Here is a 16295-nt window from a genome sequence, read left to right as displayed (position 1 = left end):
GAGCATGCGTGCATCTCGTGTGGTTAGGGCATGCGTGCCTCATGCGGATAGGGCATGCACACGTCTCGTGTGCTTAGGGCATGTGAGCCTTGTTTGGGTAGGGCATGCGCATGCCTCGTGAGGGTAGGGCATGCGTGCGCCTCTTGCGGATAGGGCATGCGTGCGCCTCGTGTGGTTAGGGCATGCGTGCGCCTCGTGTGGTTAGGGCATGCGTGCGCCTTGTGTGGTTAGGGCATACGAGCGCCTTGTGTGGGTAGGGCATGTGCGCGCCTCGTGTGGGTAGGGCATGCGTGGGCCTCGTGTGGGTAGGACATGCGTGCGCCTCGAGTGGGTAAGGCATGCGTGCGCCTCGTGCGGGTAGGGCATGCACACGCCTCGTGCGCAACCTCTACCCGGAAATGCAAAATCAGGTATTTATACACGTGATTTTGCACATGGCTGGTGCCCTGCAGCGGTCTTTCTGCTATGGGGCGGAGCTAAAGCGGTAAAGATAACAATTCAAATGGCGCAACTTGGATGGACTTTTGTCTTTTTTTCAGCCAGACTAACTATGTAAATACCAAGAACACAGATTTCCTCAAAAGTCCAAAAGATGCTTCCAACCCCGGAAGGGCCCCTTTGGCCCCGTCCTGCACAGGCGTTTCGCACGGCGACAACGCGAGGCTCGCCAATTGCAAAGCCGAGGCGACCGCCAAGCGCGTCTCTACCATGAAGTCAAAAAGTGTTAAAAAATCCATCAAACAGCCTATAAATGTCTCCATTTAGATCGCCGAAACTCCCCCCCCCCAGCTATCCTCTCCGCCCCCGACGCCCAGGCCGGGGCCACGCCGATTGGCGAGAAGCGCGGTTGGGTTGTCTGAAGTGCGAACGCAACAAAAGAAAATAAAACTTCCTCCGGCCCTTCATCCCTCGAAAGATTTTGTTTACTGGGAAGCGGCGTTTCTAAACGTTGCGCGGTGGCACGAGAGTTTATCCGGGAATACAGCGTTCTGAGATGAAACGCAGGAAAGAGATGGCGGACGTCGCCCGCGGCACAGTTCTCCACCGCCGCTGAAGACGGGTGGTTTGAAATGCGATTCTGGCATTGTTCACGCATGCACATGTCTATCAGAAAGAAGCCGCAAAATCGCAATCATCATCCTGTTCTGCATTCTGTATGGCTCAAAACGCATTGCATCCGCACTAAAAAGGCGCAAAACCCTCCCCCACCGCACTTGATCCGCACCGTGCAATGTGAATTCTGGTCGTCGCACCGCGTTTTGCGATTTGTGTCGGGGTGTTATGAATTTAACATTAACACCCGTACCAGATCACACGGACGCCGCGCGATTGCAACGCACAGGATTCGCTGCATTTCCCACATCGCCAAGGCTAGGTTCTCACCCGTGCAGGTTGCGTTTGACCCGTTTCTGCATTGTGTTTCACATTTTTGCTGCGTTTTTGCTGCATTTTCCTGGGGGGGGGGGTAATATTTTTAATTTCTCTTGTTGCTAGGCAGATCTAAAACGCATCAAAAAACGTGGCAAAAAAAGCATCAAAAAGGCAATACAAGCTTTTCTGCAACTTTCCATTGAAGTCTACAGAACCAAAAACGCAACTTTTTGCATTCCACGTTCGCAGTGATTCCTTTTTCGAGCGCTGCGTTTCTGGAAGGGGGCGGGGACTTTTAGTCTGGGTTAACACGGATGCGGTCCGGAATCTGCAGCGTTTTCTGTGCGAATTCCGCATCAGAATCGCGCCCCGTTCACGTGAACCGCTGCGGGTGTGTATGTTACCATGCCCCGAAAGCGGTCCGCAAAACGCGGTTCGATGTGCAGAATCGGATCCCATAAGTGTGACTAACCGTGCCATCCGATTCTAGTGCGGAGCCACAAAAGGGTCCTGCGTGTTTTGGGTGCGGTGCGATTAGAGCCATACATGTACGACTCCAAACGCTCCGCCCACAAATCACATGTGATTGGCAGAGGAATGAGGTGCGGTTCCCGTGTGAGTCACATGCGATTTACTGCACCGCACGTATGTGAATAAGGGCTTACAGTTCTTTCCCTGGACCCGGTGATCAACAGCCGCGGCCATAATGCATGCTAGTGCGTTCTTGCAGCGTTTTTGCCACAGTTTGGCTTTTTATTCTGCCCAGCAAAAAAAAAAAAAAAAACCCTCCACTTTAAAAAAAAACAAAAAGAGCTGAACAAAACGAGGCAAAATCACGACAAAATCGTGTGTAGAAAAATGCAAAACGTTTTTTATCCGTTTACATCCGTTTTTCATCCATTTAGATCCGTTTATATCAATTTTTCATCCGTTTATATTTGTTCTTCCATCCATTTTTCATCCATTTATATCCAGTTTTTCATACGTATTTTTAATCCATTTAGATCCGTTTACATCCATTTTTCGTCCGTTTTTTAAATCCATTTAGATCTGTTTACATCCATTTTCATCCGTTTACATCCATTTATATAAATTTTTTCATCCATTTATATTTGTTTTTCATCCGTTTATATATGTTTTTTTCATCCATTAACATCCGTTTTTCAACTGTTTAGATCCGTTTGCATCCCTTTTTTCATCTGTTTATATAAAATCCATCAGTTTTTTCATCCGTTTTTCATCCATTTAGATCTGTTTTTCATTCATTTATATCCGCCTATTCATTTCCCTCCATAAGATCATTTCTATGACTCTTTTCTGCATGGAGAAAATATTTCTGTTTTCATCCGTTTATATATGTTTTTTCATCCGTTTACCATCCGCTTAAATCCGTGTATATCAGTTTTTTATCCATATGCATCCATTTTTTCATCCATTTAGATCTGTTTACATCGTTTTTTCATCTGTTTACATCCGTTTATATCTATTTTTCATCCGTTTACATCTGTTTTTTTGCCCATTTTTCATCCATTTAGATAAATTTACATCCGTTTATATCCGTTTTTCATCCCATTAGATCTGTTTACATCTGTTGTTTCATCTGTTTCTATCTGTTGTTTCATCCGTTTTTTCATCAGTTTTTCATCCATTTATATCCATTTTTTATCCGTTTACATCCATTTAAGCGCTGAGCAAACTGTTGGCGCTATATAAATCCTGTATAATAATAATTTACATCAGTTTTTCATCTGTTTATATCTGTTTTTTCCTCTGTTTTTCATCCAGTTACATCCGTTTCCATCCGTTTATATATGTTTTTTCATCCATTTACCATTCATTTATATCCATTTAGATCCGTTTTTCATCCATTTAGATCCAGTTACATCTGTTTTTCATCCGTTTATATCCTTTTTTCATCCGTTTATATCCATTTTTTCATCCGTTTTTCATCCGTTTACATCCATTTACATCAGTTTTACCTCCGTTTCTATCAGATTTTTCATCCATTTACATCAATTTTTCATTCATTTTTTGTCCGTTCCATTTCTTTTTTTTTGCAAAAGAAAAATAGGGTTTCCCTCCATAAGATCATTTCTGTGACTCTTCTCTGTTTTCATCCGTTTATATGTTTTTTCATCCGTTTACCATCCGTTTAAATCCGTTTACATCCGTTTTCATCTATTTAGATCTATTTACATCCATTTTCATCAGTTTATATTTTTTGTTCATGCCTTTACCATCCATTTAGATCCGTTTTTCATCCATTTAGATCCATTCACATCAGATTTTCATCCGTTTATATCCATTTTTCATCTATTTACATCCTTTTTTCACCCGTCTATATCCGATTTTTCATCCAGTTATATCTGTTTTTTCATTCGTTTTTCATCCGTTTACAGCCATTTACATCAGTTTTTCATCCGTTTATATCTGTGTTTTCCTCTGTTTGTTATCGAGTTATCTGTTTTCATCCATTTATATATGTTTTTTCATCCGTTTACCATCCATTTAGATCCGTTTTGATCCGTTTTTCATCCATTTAGATCCATTTACATCCATTTTTCATCTGTTTTGATCCGTTTTTAATCCATTTACATCCTTTTTTTCATCCGTTTATATCCATTTTTTTCATCCATTTACATCCATTTATATCAGTTTTTTCATCTGTTTTTCATCCGTATACATCCATTTACATCAGTTTTTCATCCGTTTATGTCTGTTTTTTCCTCTTTTTCATCCAGTTACATCCGTTTTCATCCGTTTAGATCCAGTTTGATCCGTTTTTCATCCATTTAGATCCATTTATATCCGTTTTTCATCCATTTACATCCTTTTCTTCATTTGCTTATATCAGTTTTTTCATCCGTTTACATCCATTTTTCATTCATTTTTTGTCCGTTCCTTTTTTTTCTTTTTGCAAAAGAAAAATAGGGTTGCACTTACAGAGAAGGCTTGTCTATTCATTTCCCTCCATAAGATCATTTCTACGACTCTTTTCTGCGCGGAGAAAACATCTCGCGGCGGTAACATCTGACAAAGATCGTTAGAAGGTGCTGATTATCAGAGGGAACATGGAGGCAGCAGGCAGCCGCATTGATTATTTATTAAAAAAACAAAACATATATTCAGCAGGAAAAAAAAAATGGCTGCTCGAGTCGACTAATTAGTGAAATGAATACATATTCCCCGATCTGTTTACATCCGTTTTTTTCATCTGTTTATATCAGTTTTTCGAATCCGTTTTTTCCTCCATTTGCAACTGTTTTTCATCCGTTTAGATCCATTTTTCATCCAATTACTTCTGTTTTTGTCATCTGTTTTTCATCCATTTTTCATCCATTTAGATCCTTTTACATCCGTTTATATCCATTATTTATCTGTTTGACATCCGTTTACATCCATTTACATCAGTTTCATCCGTTTATATCTGTTTTTTCCTGTTTTTCATCCAGTGACATCCAATTACATCCTTTTTCATCCATTTATATATGTTTTTTCATCCATTTACCATCCATTTAGATATGTTTAGATCCGTTTTTCATCCATTTAGATCCATTTACATCAGTTTTTCATCCGTTTATATCCATTTTTCCGCCATTTACAGCCTTTTTTTCATCCGTTTATATATCCATTTTTGCATCCGTTTACATTTATTTACATCAGTTTATATCCGTTTTTATCCATTTATATCCGTTTTTTCATCCGTTTTTTAATCCATTTAGATCCATTTGCATCAATTTTTCATCCACTTACATCTGTTTTTCATCCATTTAGATCTGTTTGCATCTGGTTTTTCATCTGTTTATATGATTTCCATCCATTTTTTCATCCAGTTACATCTGTTTAGAACTGTTTTTTCCGTTTTATATCCGTTTCATATTTTTGTATCTGTTTAGATCCGTTTTTCATCCAGCTACATCCGTTTTTCATCCGTTTTTTAATCCATTTAGATCCGTTTACATCCTTTTTTCCATTCGGTTATATCCATTTTTTCATCTGTTTGCATCCATTTACATCAGTTTTTCATCCGTTTATATCGCATTTTTCATCCGTTTACATCCATTTATGTCAGTTTTTCATCCGTTTATATTGCATTTTTTATCCGTTTTCATCCATTTTTTCATTAATTTTTCATCCGTTTACATCCATTTGTCATTTATTTTTTATCCGTTTACATCCGTTTACATCCATTTTTCATTCATTTTTTTATCCATTTACATCCATTTTTCATTCATTTTTCATCTGTTTACATCCATTTGTCATTTTTTTTTATCCGTTTACATCCATTTTTCATTCATTTTTTTATCCGTTTACATCCATTTTTCATTCATTTTTTGTCCGTTCTGTTTTTTTGTCGTTTTTCTTTTTGCAAAAGAAAATCGGGTTGCGCTTACAGAGACGGCTCGCCTATTCATTTCCCTCCATAATATCATTTCTACGACTCTTTTCTGCGCGGAGAAAACATCTGGCGGCGGTAACGTCTGACAAAGAGATCGTTAGAAGGTGCTGATTATCAGAGGGAACATGGAGGCGGCCGCATTGATTATTTATTAAAAAAAAAAACATAAATTCAGCGGGGAAAAAAAAAATGGCTGCTCGAGTCGACTAATTAGCGACATGAATACGTATTCCCCGACTCTCCGAACGCGGCGATAAAAATATTAAAAGGGCTTCGGGAAAACAATAAAAAGCGGTCGTACGGATAATAAAAAGTAAGTCGTGAGAAGGTTTAACTACGAATATGTAAATGAATATTGCATGGATATTACACAGAAGTGACAGCGCGCCTTAATTAATGCCGCCGCCGCCGAGGAAACCGATGGCGAGCGCGAGGAACACCTGCAAAGATGATAAACAATAAAATATTAAGTGGGACCCCACCGCGGCGGATTCCCCCGGAGCCACGAACAGCCGCCCAACCGCTACGCTGGGGAACGGCGAGGCAATGAGGACGCGGCAAAGAGGATTGTGGGTAGATCTGTGCGCATAATGAACCGCACCTGGCAAAAAAAATACACAACTTCATTTTCCTGTAAAACCGAACTGCTTCCTTTAGCTCTCCTCTCCTGAAATACTCTGCACTGCTGGAGGACTCCTCTCCTTCCTCTATAACTCCTCTCCTGAAATACTCTGCACTGCTGGAGGACTCCGCTCCTTCCTCTATAACTCTCCTCTCCTGAAATACTCTGCACTGCTGGAGGACTCCGCTCCTTCCTCTATAACTCTCCTCTCCTGAAATACTCTGCACTGCTGGAGGACTCCGCTCCTTCCTCTATAACTCTCCTCTCCTGAAATACTCTGCACTGCTGGAGGACTCCGCTCCTTCCTCTATAACTCTCCTCTCCTGAAATACTCTGCACTGCTGGAGGACTCCGCTCCTTCCTCTATAACTCTCCTCTCCTGAAATACTCTGCACTGCTGGAGGACTCCTCTCCTTCCTCTATAACTCTCCTCTCCTGAAATACTCTGCACTGCTGGAAGACTCCTCTCCTTCCTCTATAACTCCTTTCCTGAAATACTCTGCGCTGCTGGAGGACTCCGCTCCTTCCTCTATAACTCTCCTCTCCTGAAATACTCTGCACTGCTGGAGGACTCCGCTCCTTCCTCTATAACTCCTCTCCTGAAATACTCTGCGCTGCTGGAGGACTCCGCTCCTTCCGCTATAACTCTCCTCTCCTGAAATACTCTGCTCTGCTGGAGGACTCCGCTCCTTCCTCTATAACTCTCCTCTCCTGAAATACTCTGCACTGCTGGAGGACTCCGCTCCTTCCTCTATAACTCTCCTCTCCTGAAATACTCTGCGCCCCTGGAGGACTCCGCTCCTTCCTCTATAACTCCTCTCCTGAAATACTCTGCGCCGCTGGAGGACTCCGCTCCTTCCGCTATAACTCCTCTCCTGAAATACTCTGCTCTGCTGGAGGACTCCGCTCCTTCCGCTATAACTCCTCTCCTGAAATACTCTGCTCTGCTGGAGGACTCCGCTCCTTCCTCTATAACTCCTCTCCTGAAATACTCTGCTCTGCTGGAGGACTCCGCTCCTTCCTCTATAACTCTCCTCTCCTGAAATACTCTGCGCCCCTGGAGGACTCCGCTCCTTCCTCTATAACTCCTCTCCTGAAATACTCTGCTCTGCTGGAGGACTCCGCTCCTTCCTCTATAACTCCTCTCCTGAAATACTCTGCGCTGCTGGAGGACTCCGCTCCTTCCTGTATAACTCCTCTCCTGAAATACTCTGCGCTGCTGGAGGACTCCGCTCCTTCCTCTATAACTCCTCTCCTGAAATACTCTGCGCTGCTGGAGGACTCCGCTCCTTCCTCTATAACTCTCCTCTCCTGAAATATTCTGCGCTGCTGGAGGACTCCGCTCCTTCCTCTATAACTCCTCTCCTGAAATACTCTGCACTGCTGGAGGACTCCGCTCCTTCCTCTATAACTCTCCTCTCCTGAAATACTCTGCACTGCCGGAGGACTCCGCTCCTTCCTCTATAACTCTCCTCTCCTGAAATACTCTGCACTGCTGGAGGACTCCGCTCCTTCCTCTATAACTCCTCTCCTGAAATACTCTGCGCTGCTGGAGGACTCCGCTCCTTCCTCTACAACTCTCCTCTCCTGAAATACTCTGCACTGCTGGAGGACTCCGCTCCTTCTTGTATAACTCCTCTCCTGAAATACTCTGCGCTGCTGGAGGACTCCGCTCCTTCCTCTATAACTCTCCTCTCCTGAAATACTCTGCGCTGCTGGATAACAGCAAGCATGATGTGGACCTCACCCACCTGCCACAAGTTATAGAATCCCATCAGGTTTGGTATCCTCTGATCTCCTATTGCTGATCTTAGCTCACCCCCGACCCAGGGCTGGGACAAGGGGTGGGCAGGAGGGGCAGCTGCCCTGGGCACAGTGAGAGAATAGATGCACATTTAGTACACCCACTCTTTGGCATGTATTAACAGCGGGGGAGGGGGACACAATTCCGGATCCTTGCCCTGGGCACTGGATGACCTAGCCCCTGTACTGCCCTGACGTGTTCCGACCGACCCGTGGCCTTCTCTACCACCACGTCCCTGCCTGGTGCCTCCTGCCCGGGGTCTGGTTCAGCTTCCTTACTGTCCTAAGGACGTCACCGAAAGCTGGCAGATCCTGACAAAGCCCCATCATCGGACTATTTCATTTCCACCCCTCCCAGATCTCCCTTCCCCAGCGCCTGCACTGCAGTCCTGTAATTACCATCACGTCCCATTCACACATCTTCATACAGACATTTAAATCCGCAGCCATTTTCATGCTTGTGGGAACACGGAGAGCCAATCCACCAGCCTTCTCCTTCATTTAAAGTTTTCGGCGATCCTCGCCAAACAAAAACCTGTCAAACGCTTTGCAGACCAAGAAAAAAAAATCAATTATCTCCTCGCCTCGCAGAAATTTTTTTTTTCCCTCTACAAGAGAACTGAGAGGGAAGCGACTTGTCAAGACTTTTGTGAACTTATAATTGCAAATCCCCTAAAGAGAGAATATTTCTTGGTGGTTACAGATTTAAAGGGACACACCGCACCAAAATGGTATTCCGGCGTAGGCGGAGTCTGGTGGGCATCTTCTGGCTTCTTATAGAGCTTGGGGTCTCAAGCAGAGAGATATCCCTTCCACAGTTAGGACTGTTCAGAATGTAAAAGGATGAGAGGAGCACCAACACGTTTCAGGGGCTCGCAACGTTCCTTCATCACGGCTTGAGTGTCGGCAGTTACTTGAGTATACTGCCAGCACAAAGCCCTGAGGAAGGGGGTGTTGTGGGCCCCTAAAATGTATTGGACCAAAGGTATGAGGACACCTGACCATCACATCTACAACATATGACCAAAAGTATGAGGACACCTGACCATCACCTATAGTATATAACCAAACGTATGACAACACCTGACCATCACACCTACAACATATGACCAAAAGTATGAGGACACATGACTATCACATCTACAACATATGACCAAAAGTATGAGGACACCTGACCATCACACCTACAACATATGACCAAAAGTATGAGGACACCTGACCGTCACACCTACAATATATGACCAAAAGTATGAGGACACCTGACCGTCACACCTACAATACATGACCAAAAGTATGAGGACACCTGACCGTCACACCTACAATATATGACCAAAAGTATGATGACACCTGACTGTCACACCTACAATATATGGCCAAAAGTATGAGGACACCTGACCATCACACCTACAATATATGACCAAAAGTATGAGGACACCTGACCGTCACACCTACAATATATGACCAAAAGTATGAGGACACCTACAATATATGACCAAAAGTATGAGGACACCTGACCATCACACCTACAATATATGGCCAAAAGTATGAGGACACCTGACCATCACACCTACAATATATGACCAAAAGTATGACGACACCTAACCATCACACCTACAATACATGACCAAAAGTATGAGGACACCTGACTGTCACACCTACAATATATGGCCAAAAGTATGAGGACACCTGACCATCACACCTACAATATATGACCAAAAGTATGAGGACACCTGACCATCACACCTACAATATATGACCAAAAGTATGAGGACACCTGACCATCACACCTACAATATATGGCCAAAAGTATGAGGACACCTGACCATCACACCTACAATATATGACCAAAAGTATGAGGACACCTGACCATCACACCTACAGTATATGGCCAAAAGTATGAGGACACCTGACCATCACATCTACAACATATGACCAAAGGTATGACGACACCTGACCATCACACCTACAGTATATGGCCAAAAGTATGAGGACACCTGACCGTCACACCTACAACACATAACCAAAAGTATGAGGACACCTGACCATCACACCTACAACACATAACCAAAAGTATGAGGACACCTGACCATCACACCTACAACACATGACCAAAAGTATGAGGACGCCTGACCATCACACTGACAAAATATATGACCAAAAGCATGAGGACACCTGACCATCACACCTACACGAAGGTGTCCTTTGAGGGCTGATGAACCAGGGCAAAGGAGAGACTGTAAGGGAGATGGTTGTTAAAGTGCTGCACATGCTTTCACCTGTCACTTCTGCACACCATCCACTATATGTGATTGACTGTGTATGTCAAGTGACTCAGGAATGTATGTCCTTGTGATATGACTGTAATCCTGTTTCCTTAATATCACCAGTAAAGTGCAGCAAAGCAATTTATTGTGTGGACATCCTTTACTTTGGATATAAAGGTCCATGGCTGGGGATTTTATGTGGAGATCTATATCAAGGAGCGGGTGCAAGATGCCGAGTGAAGGTTTGGATTCAGCTGGAGGGACAGTGTTCTAGCAGGGCTGAAACGGGGGTAGGGACTTGTGCTTTGGTGCCAAAACTAGCCAACCATGAAGCTTCTCTTACAAGACTGTGCCAAAATGATGATAATATTTCCATGGCACACATTTCTGGAGATAGCAAGAAGTAAGGGGTTGCTGTAGCAACCATCAGCTGGAGACCACTAACATCCAAAGTCAAAGCATGTTACCACCAGCTCACCATGGTTCCTCAAGATAATTTTGAAATATTTATGATGATCATATCACAGTGGTAAGGGCTAATGTTTAGGGGACCCTGATCACATGCCTGGCAAAAGGGTCCTGCATGGCCCAGAAATGTTGCATCTTATTGCTGTGATGTGATCACCTTAAGAAAGGTTTGGATAGTACCGTGAGGATCCATGGTGTGCCGGATATATGTTTTGACATTGGTGATGCAATCACAGATACGAACGTGGTATCACTAGCTAAAATGCTGTGGAATCTTCTTCACCAGTGGGGGAGCGTCTAACAATGTCACTGAAGAAGATGAGCTGAGCTTTGGCCAGTCTGTCTTGGGTTCAGTAATGTGACAATGGTCTTGTTGGCTCCAGCCTACCTTGGAGATTTGCTGTTCCCACCTACCTTTGGCTGTGTTTCCACTTTTTCTATCCCATTTGCCATAATATAAAGCAAGACCCTTGTGGTGGTCACAGCAGGTGAAGAACTGGAAAACCAAAGCAGTGATCTCATCCAGAAGAGGACACACCATTTGTGCAGCTACAGAAGGGTCCTTTAAGGTTTAAGAGTGGTGTTAGTGATAGGACCCCTCCTGCTGCCACATAGACCCAGACACTGCTCACAGCTAGGACTAGTTCTTCGTGATGCTCTGTTTGACTAGTCTCTAATATCCAAGTGGAACTGGGCAAAGCACACCTTCCTGACTGGCAAGATGACAAATGCTTTGCCTATTTTCTCTTTCCTTGTGGACGGGACCAAAATTGGACTTGTTCTGCAATGCTGAAGATTTTTTGTAGCTTTTCCAAGCCACTTCTTCAGTTCTATTGAGAACTTAAGAGCCTTCACTCTTCTGGAAAGGCTTTCAACAAGATTCTGGCATGTCTCTGAAAGAATCTGATCTCATTTAGCCAAAAGATTATTTATGAAGAACTGATTTGGGACAAAAATGCCTGTCTTGCAGTGCTCATATTCAACCCAATGGTGTTCAGTAGGGTTGAAACCAGAGATCTGTGCAGGCCACAATACTAAACAAATCAAACCTTTATGGAGCTGGCTTTGTACTCAGGGGCACAGTCATGCTGGAACAGAAAAGGGTATTTTCCAAACTGTTACCCCAAGGTCGGAAGAACACAATTGTCTAAACTGTCTTTGTATGTCGTAGTATTAACCATACCCTTCATTTCAAACACCTGATCTCCATCAGTTTGTAGGCAGGTGCAGTCAATTTTTTCCTCTGTGGGTGGCATTCATCTGGAATGGCAATGCAACTGGAAAGGAAGTCAAAGGAAACTAGGATTTTCTATGGTTACCTCACAGAGCAACGGTCTAGTTGGCTATGCTGCACTCGGGTGACACTGGTGGCTATCTTTCGTCACACAGAGCCTTTTTAAGTCCCTGCGTACAGGTTTTCGCACACATTTGTCAAGTGGCTAGTGTAAGGAGAGCATACCCATCTGTCAGAGACAGCTCTAGCAGCAGGGAAAGGTTCTAGAGGAGTAGAGTAGTAGGGAAAGCTCAGGGCAGGGGGGGACTGACAACTCATGGGGCCCCCGGGCAATAGGGGATCATGGGGCCCCTGTGTCCTTGCCCAAACCCAAAAAAGCCTATGAAAAAGGTACCAGGGGCATCTCATGGGGCCCCCTACTGACCCCGGCCCTCGGGCAGTGCCCGAGTTTACAAATGGTCAGTCCGCCCCTGGCTCAGGGCCTACATCTGTGACTTCAGCAAGCTCCCTTTTGGGTTCTGCCCTCCTTGGCAGGCATTGTCTTTAGTTCATGCCTACTACTCAGTGGTGTATTTATTTTTTGTGCGCAAATATTGGCGCCCCCCACAGAAAGAGCCTGACATTGACCAAGAACACCCCTGCCCTCCACCCAAGCCTTCCACTACCACTGCCCCCCATACACCAGCCATCATCCCCCATGGCGAGAGAGAAAGACACTCACCTTCACAGCTCTGGACATCCCCAGGAACGAGGGTCGGGCTGTGCATACACCATCTTGAAACCTGCAGAATCTCTCTGGAACCCACCAGGTCCCCATGCCACAGGTGTCCCTTCTTCCATCCCTTCTTCCAAGGGGCAGTGCTGCCCCCCCTGAAAAATACCACCCTACGCAAATGCCTTGTTTGCCTTGTGGTACATACACCCCTGCTACTACTGCTGACTCTTCGCTTCATTGACTGTATGTGGCTGGTCGGGTGAGCTCCCCGATGGGCTGTTGAACTGTTTGCAAGTTCCTCAATACATCAGTTTGTACATCCTCTGTGTTTACAGCACCACGCAACACCTACTTGACAAGCTGGAGGAGCGTTGACATTATTTTGTCCTTAAAATAAATTCAGTGTCAAGTGTTTCGGCTATAGAGTGTGAGTTTGGGGTTTAACGTCCCTTTAAATGAGGTTTCCACTATCTGCATATTTGCCAAATGTCCTTAGGGTTGGGCTTGGGTTTTGAAGACATCCTTGAAAACACCAATATTTTCTTCCACTGAACAAACTTCAAGAATGTTATGTATGACTTCCTGTTATCTATTCATATTAACTTTGTTTTTTAAAGAAGTATTATTCTCAATGGAGGCTTTTAAAATGCAGAAGTGTTTTATAAACCTAATCAGTCAATACGCCTCAGTGGGATTGTTGTGCAACCCCTCCTTTTACAAGTAAGTAAATGATTCAGCAGCTTACGTAAACCACTTCACCATCAAAGTGCCCTTGGAAGTTATTTTAAAATGCTAGGAAATGTTTTCAGGCAGTAACACAAAATCACAAATGGCTTGTGAATACATCAACATGTGATGTACTTATTAGCTCTTCGAGGATTTTACGCTTTCGTCTTTTTGAATTAGAGCTTTCAAAAAAAGTGCCTGTTGCCAAGCCGAAGACCATCTGGTCATTTTTAACTACCAGGAAATGTTTCATCCTCCCCTGCCTTCCTCGAATTCTGGAGAAGGATGTCACCAACCAGTGTCCCATGAAGTGGTACAAGCAGCAAAGAGGGTATACTGGTACTCTCAGGTGCTGGTACTCTCAGAATCTCTACCAGGACCTTCAGATCTTCTACTCTCAAACTCACTACTAGAACTTCCAGATCTCCTACTCTCAGAATCCCTACCAAGACCTTCAGATTTCCTACTCTCAAAATCCCCACCAGGACTTTCAGATTTCCTATTCTCATCCCCACCAGGACCATCATAACTCCTGCTATTAGAATCCCTACAAAGACTTCCAGAACTCTCACTCTCAGGATCCCTACCATGACTTCCAGATTTCTGACTCTCAGAATTCCCACCAGGACTTCCATAACTCCAACTATCAGAATCGCCACCAGGAGTTCCAGAACTCCTACTCTCATAATCCCTTACCAGGACTTCCAGAGCTCCTGCTCTCAGAATCCCTACCAGGACCTGTAGATCGCCTACGCTCAGAATCTCCACCAGGATGTCCAGAAAGCCTATTGTTATGATCCCCAGCAGGATTTCCCAAGCTCCCACTCTCAGAATACCTACCAGGACTTCGAGATCTCCTACTATCAGAATCCCCGACCAGGACCTCTAGATCTCCAACTCTCAGAATCCCCATCAGGACTTCCAGAACAGCTACTGTTAGAATCCCTACCTGGACTTCCAGAACTCCTGCTTTCAAAATGCCTACCAGGATCTCCAGATCTCCTACTCTCAGAATCCCTACCAGGACCTCTATATCTCCTACTGTCAGAATCCCTACCAGGACATCCAGAACACCTACTGTTAGAATCCCTACCATGACTTCCAGAACTCCTACTTTCAGAATCCCTACCCTGACTTCCAGAACTCCTACTTTCAGACTCCCCACCAGGATTTCCAGAACGTCTACTTTCAGAATCCCCACCCTGACTTCCAGAACTCCTACTTTCAGACTCCCCACCAGGATTTCCAGAACGTCTACTATCAGAATCCCCTCCATCACTTCCAGAACTCCTACTCTCAGAATCCCTACTAGGACCTCTAGATCTTCTACTCTCAGAATCCCCACCAGCATTTCCAGAACACATACTACAATCCCTACCAGGACTTCAAGAACTCCTACTCTCCAAATTCTTACCAGGACCTCCAGTTATCCTACTTTCAGAATCCCTAGCAGGACCTCTAGCTTTCCTACTCTCAGAATCCCTTCCACAACCTCTAGAAATTCTTCTCTGAGAAGCCACACCAGAACTTATCCCTAAAATTATGCTTTGGTTGTCCCCTGACCAAAAATGTATTTAAAGAACCCCATTGGGTGGAATTGTGTCTCGATTGCATGAGTTAACTGCTTGTATTTGCCTAGGGGTTTGAATAGCGGAGATATTCTTTCCTAACCCACCAATTCTCCAAGCACAAGACCTGTCCCTACCGCTCCTGACCCCCGCACGCTAAGCGGTCTTGTGCATGGACTGTTCTTGGTGTCAGAATGTTCAGAGACTGGCTCTGGACATGAGGACAGCAGGAACAGTCCACTGCTGGATGTGGGAGAGCGATGTTTTCTCAAGGATCGAAGGATCCGGTAAATATAGCCTTTCTGTGAGTCCCTGGACAGTTAATCCATGCAGTGCAGGCACAGACCCACTGCATGGGAGAAAAAAATGCCAATGCTCTTTTGCATTGGCATTTAACCATGCCTGCACTTATGGCATTTGGGGTGCAACAACCACCCACCTGCAGCTCCTTGGGCATGGGAAAGCGCATGGGGACTGTTATGAACGAGCACTTTTGAGCCTTGAAATGTCTGTGCGCATGAGTTCCTACAGATTGCTTTCCTTAAAAAGCAGCAGCAGTCATGGGAAGCAGTGGTATCTCTGCAGAAGTCTGACACGTCCACTGATAAATTAGAGCTAGAGTTTGCCAATCAGTGGAAAGCATGAGCTATGCTGATTGGAGAGCTATACTGTACATCTGATTCAGCAGAGGATGTGTCCAGGGGCGGACTGACAACTCATGGGGCCCCCGGGCAATAGGGGATCATGGAGCCCCTGTGTCCTTGCCCAAACTCAAAAAAGCCTATGAAAAAGGTACCAGGGGCATCTCATGGAGCCCCCTACTGACCCCGGGCCCTCGGGCGGCGCCCGAGCTTCCAAATGGTCAGTCTGCCCCATGGATGTGTCAGACCTTTGTAGAGAGACCACTGCTTCCACACAAAGAGCAATGGTCTTTCTTTGTGGCATGCTGGCAGACGGCAGACGTTTCTACTCGGGCTGTAGCTGCTTTCTAAAGAAAATCAACTATAGCAGTTTGCATCTGAAATGCGTTCTGCTTATTTAAGTTGGATGTTCATATGCAGTGGTGGGACTACCAGGGTGGCAAAGGTCGCACTTGCGATCAGGTTCTGGCATTCTGCCACTGCG

General features: G+C 44.7%; 1 protein-coding gene across 1 annotated transcript in view; it reads right to left on the bottom strand.

Annotated features, from left to right (window-relative positions):
- The window catches only part of NELL1 (neural EGFL like 1), an 846265-nt gene that overhangs the window by 503455 nt on the left and 326515 nt on the right, over positions 1-16295 (bottom strand). The gene's annotated exons all lie outside the window — the stretch shown is intronic.

This window comes from Staurois parvus, unplaced genomic scaffold (assembly GCF_062004578.1).
Source record: "Staurois parvus isolate SC_StPar_1 unplaced genomic scaffold, SC_StPar_1.0 ptg001470l, whole genome shotgun sequence".
NCBI lineage: Eukaryota > Metazoa > Chordata > Amphibia > Anura > Ranidae > Staurois > Staurois parvus.
Note: the sequence above shows the minus strand (reverse complement) of the source record. Positions and strands in the feature narration are given on the sequence as shown.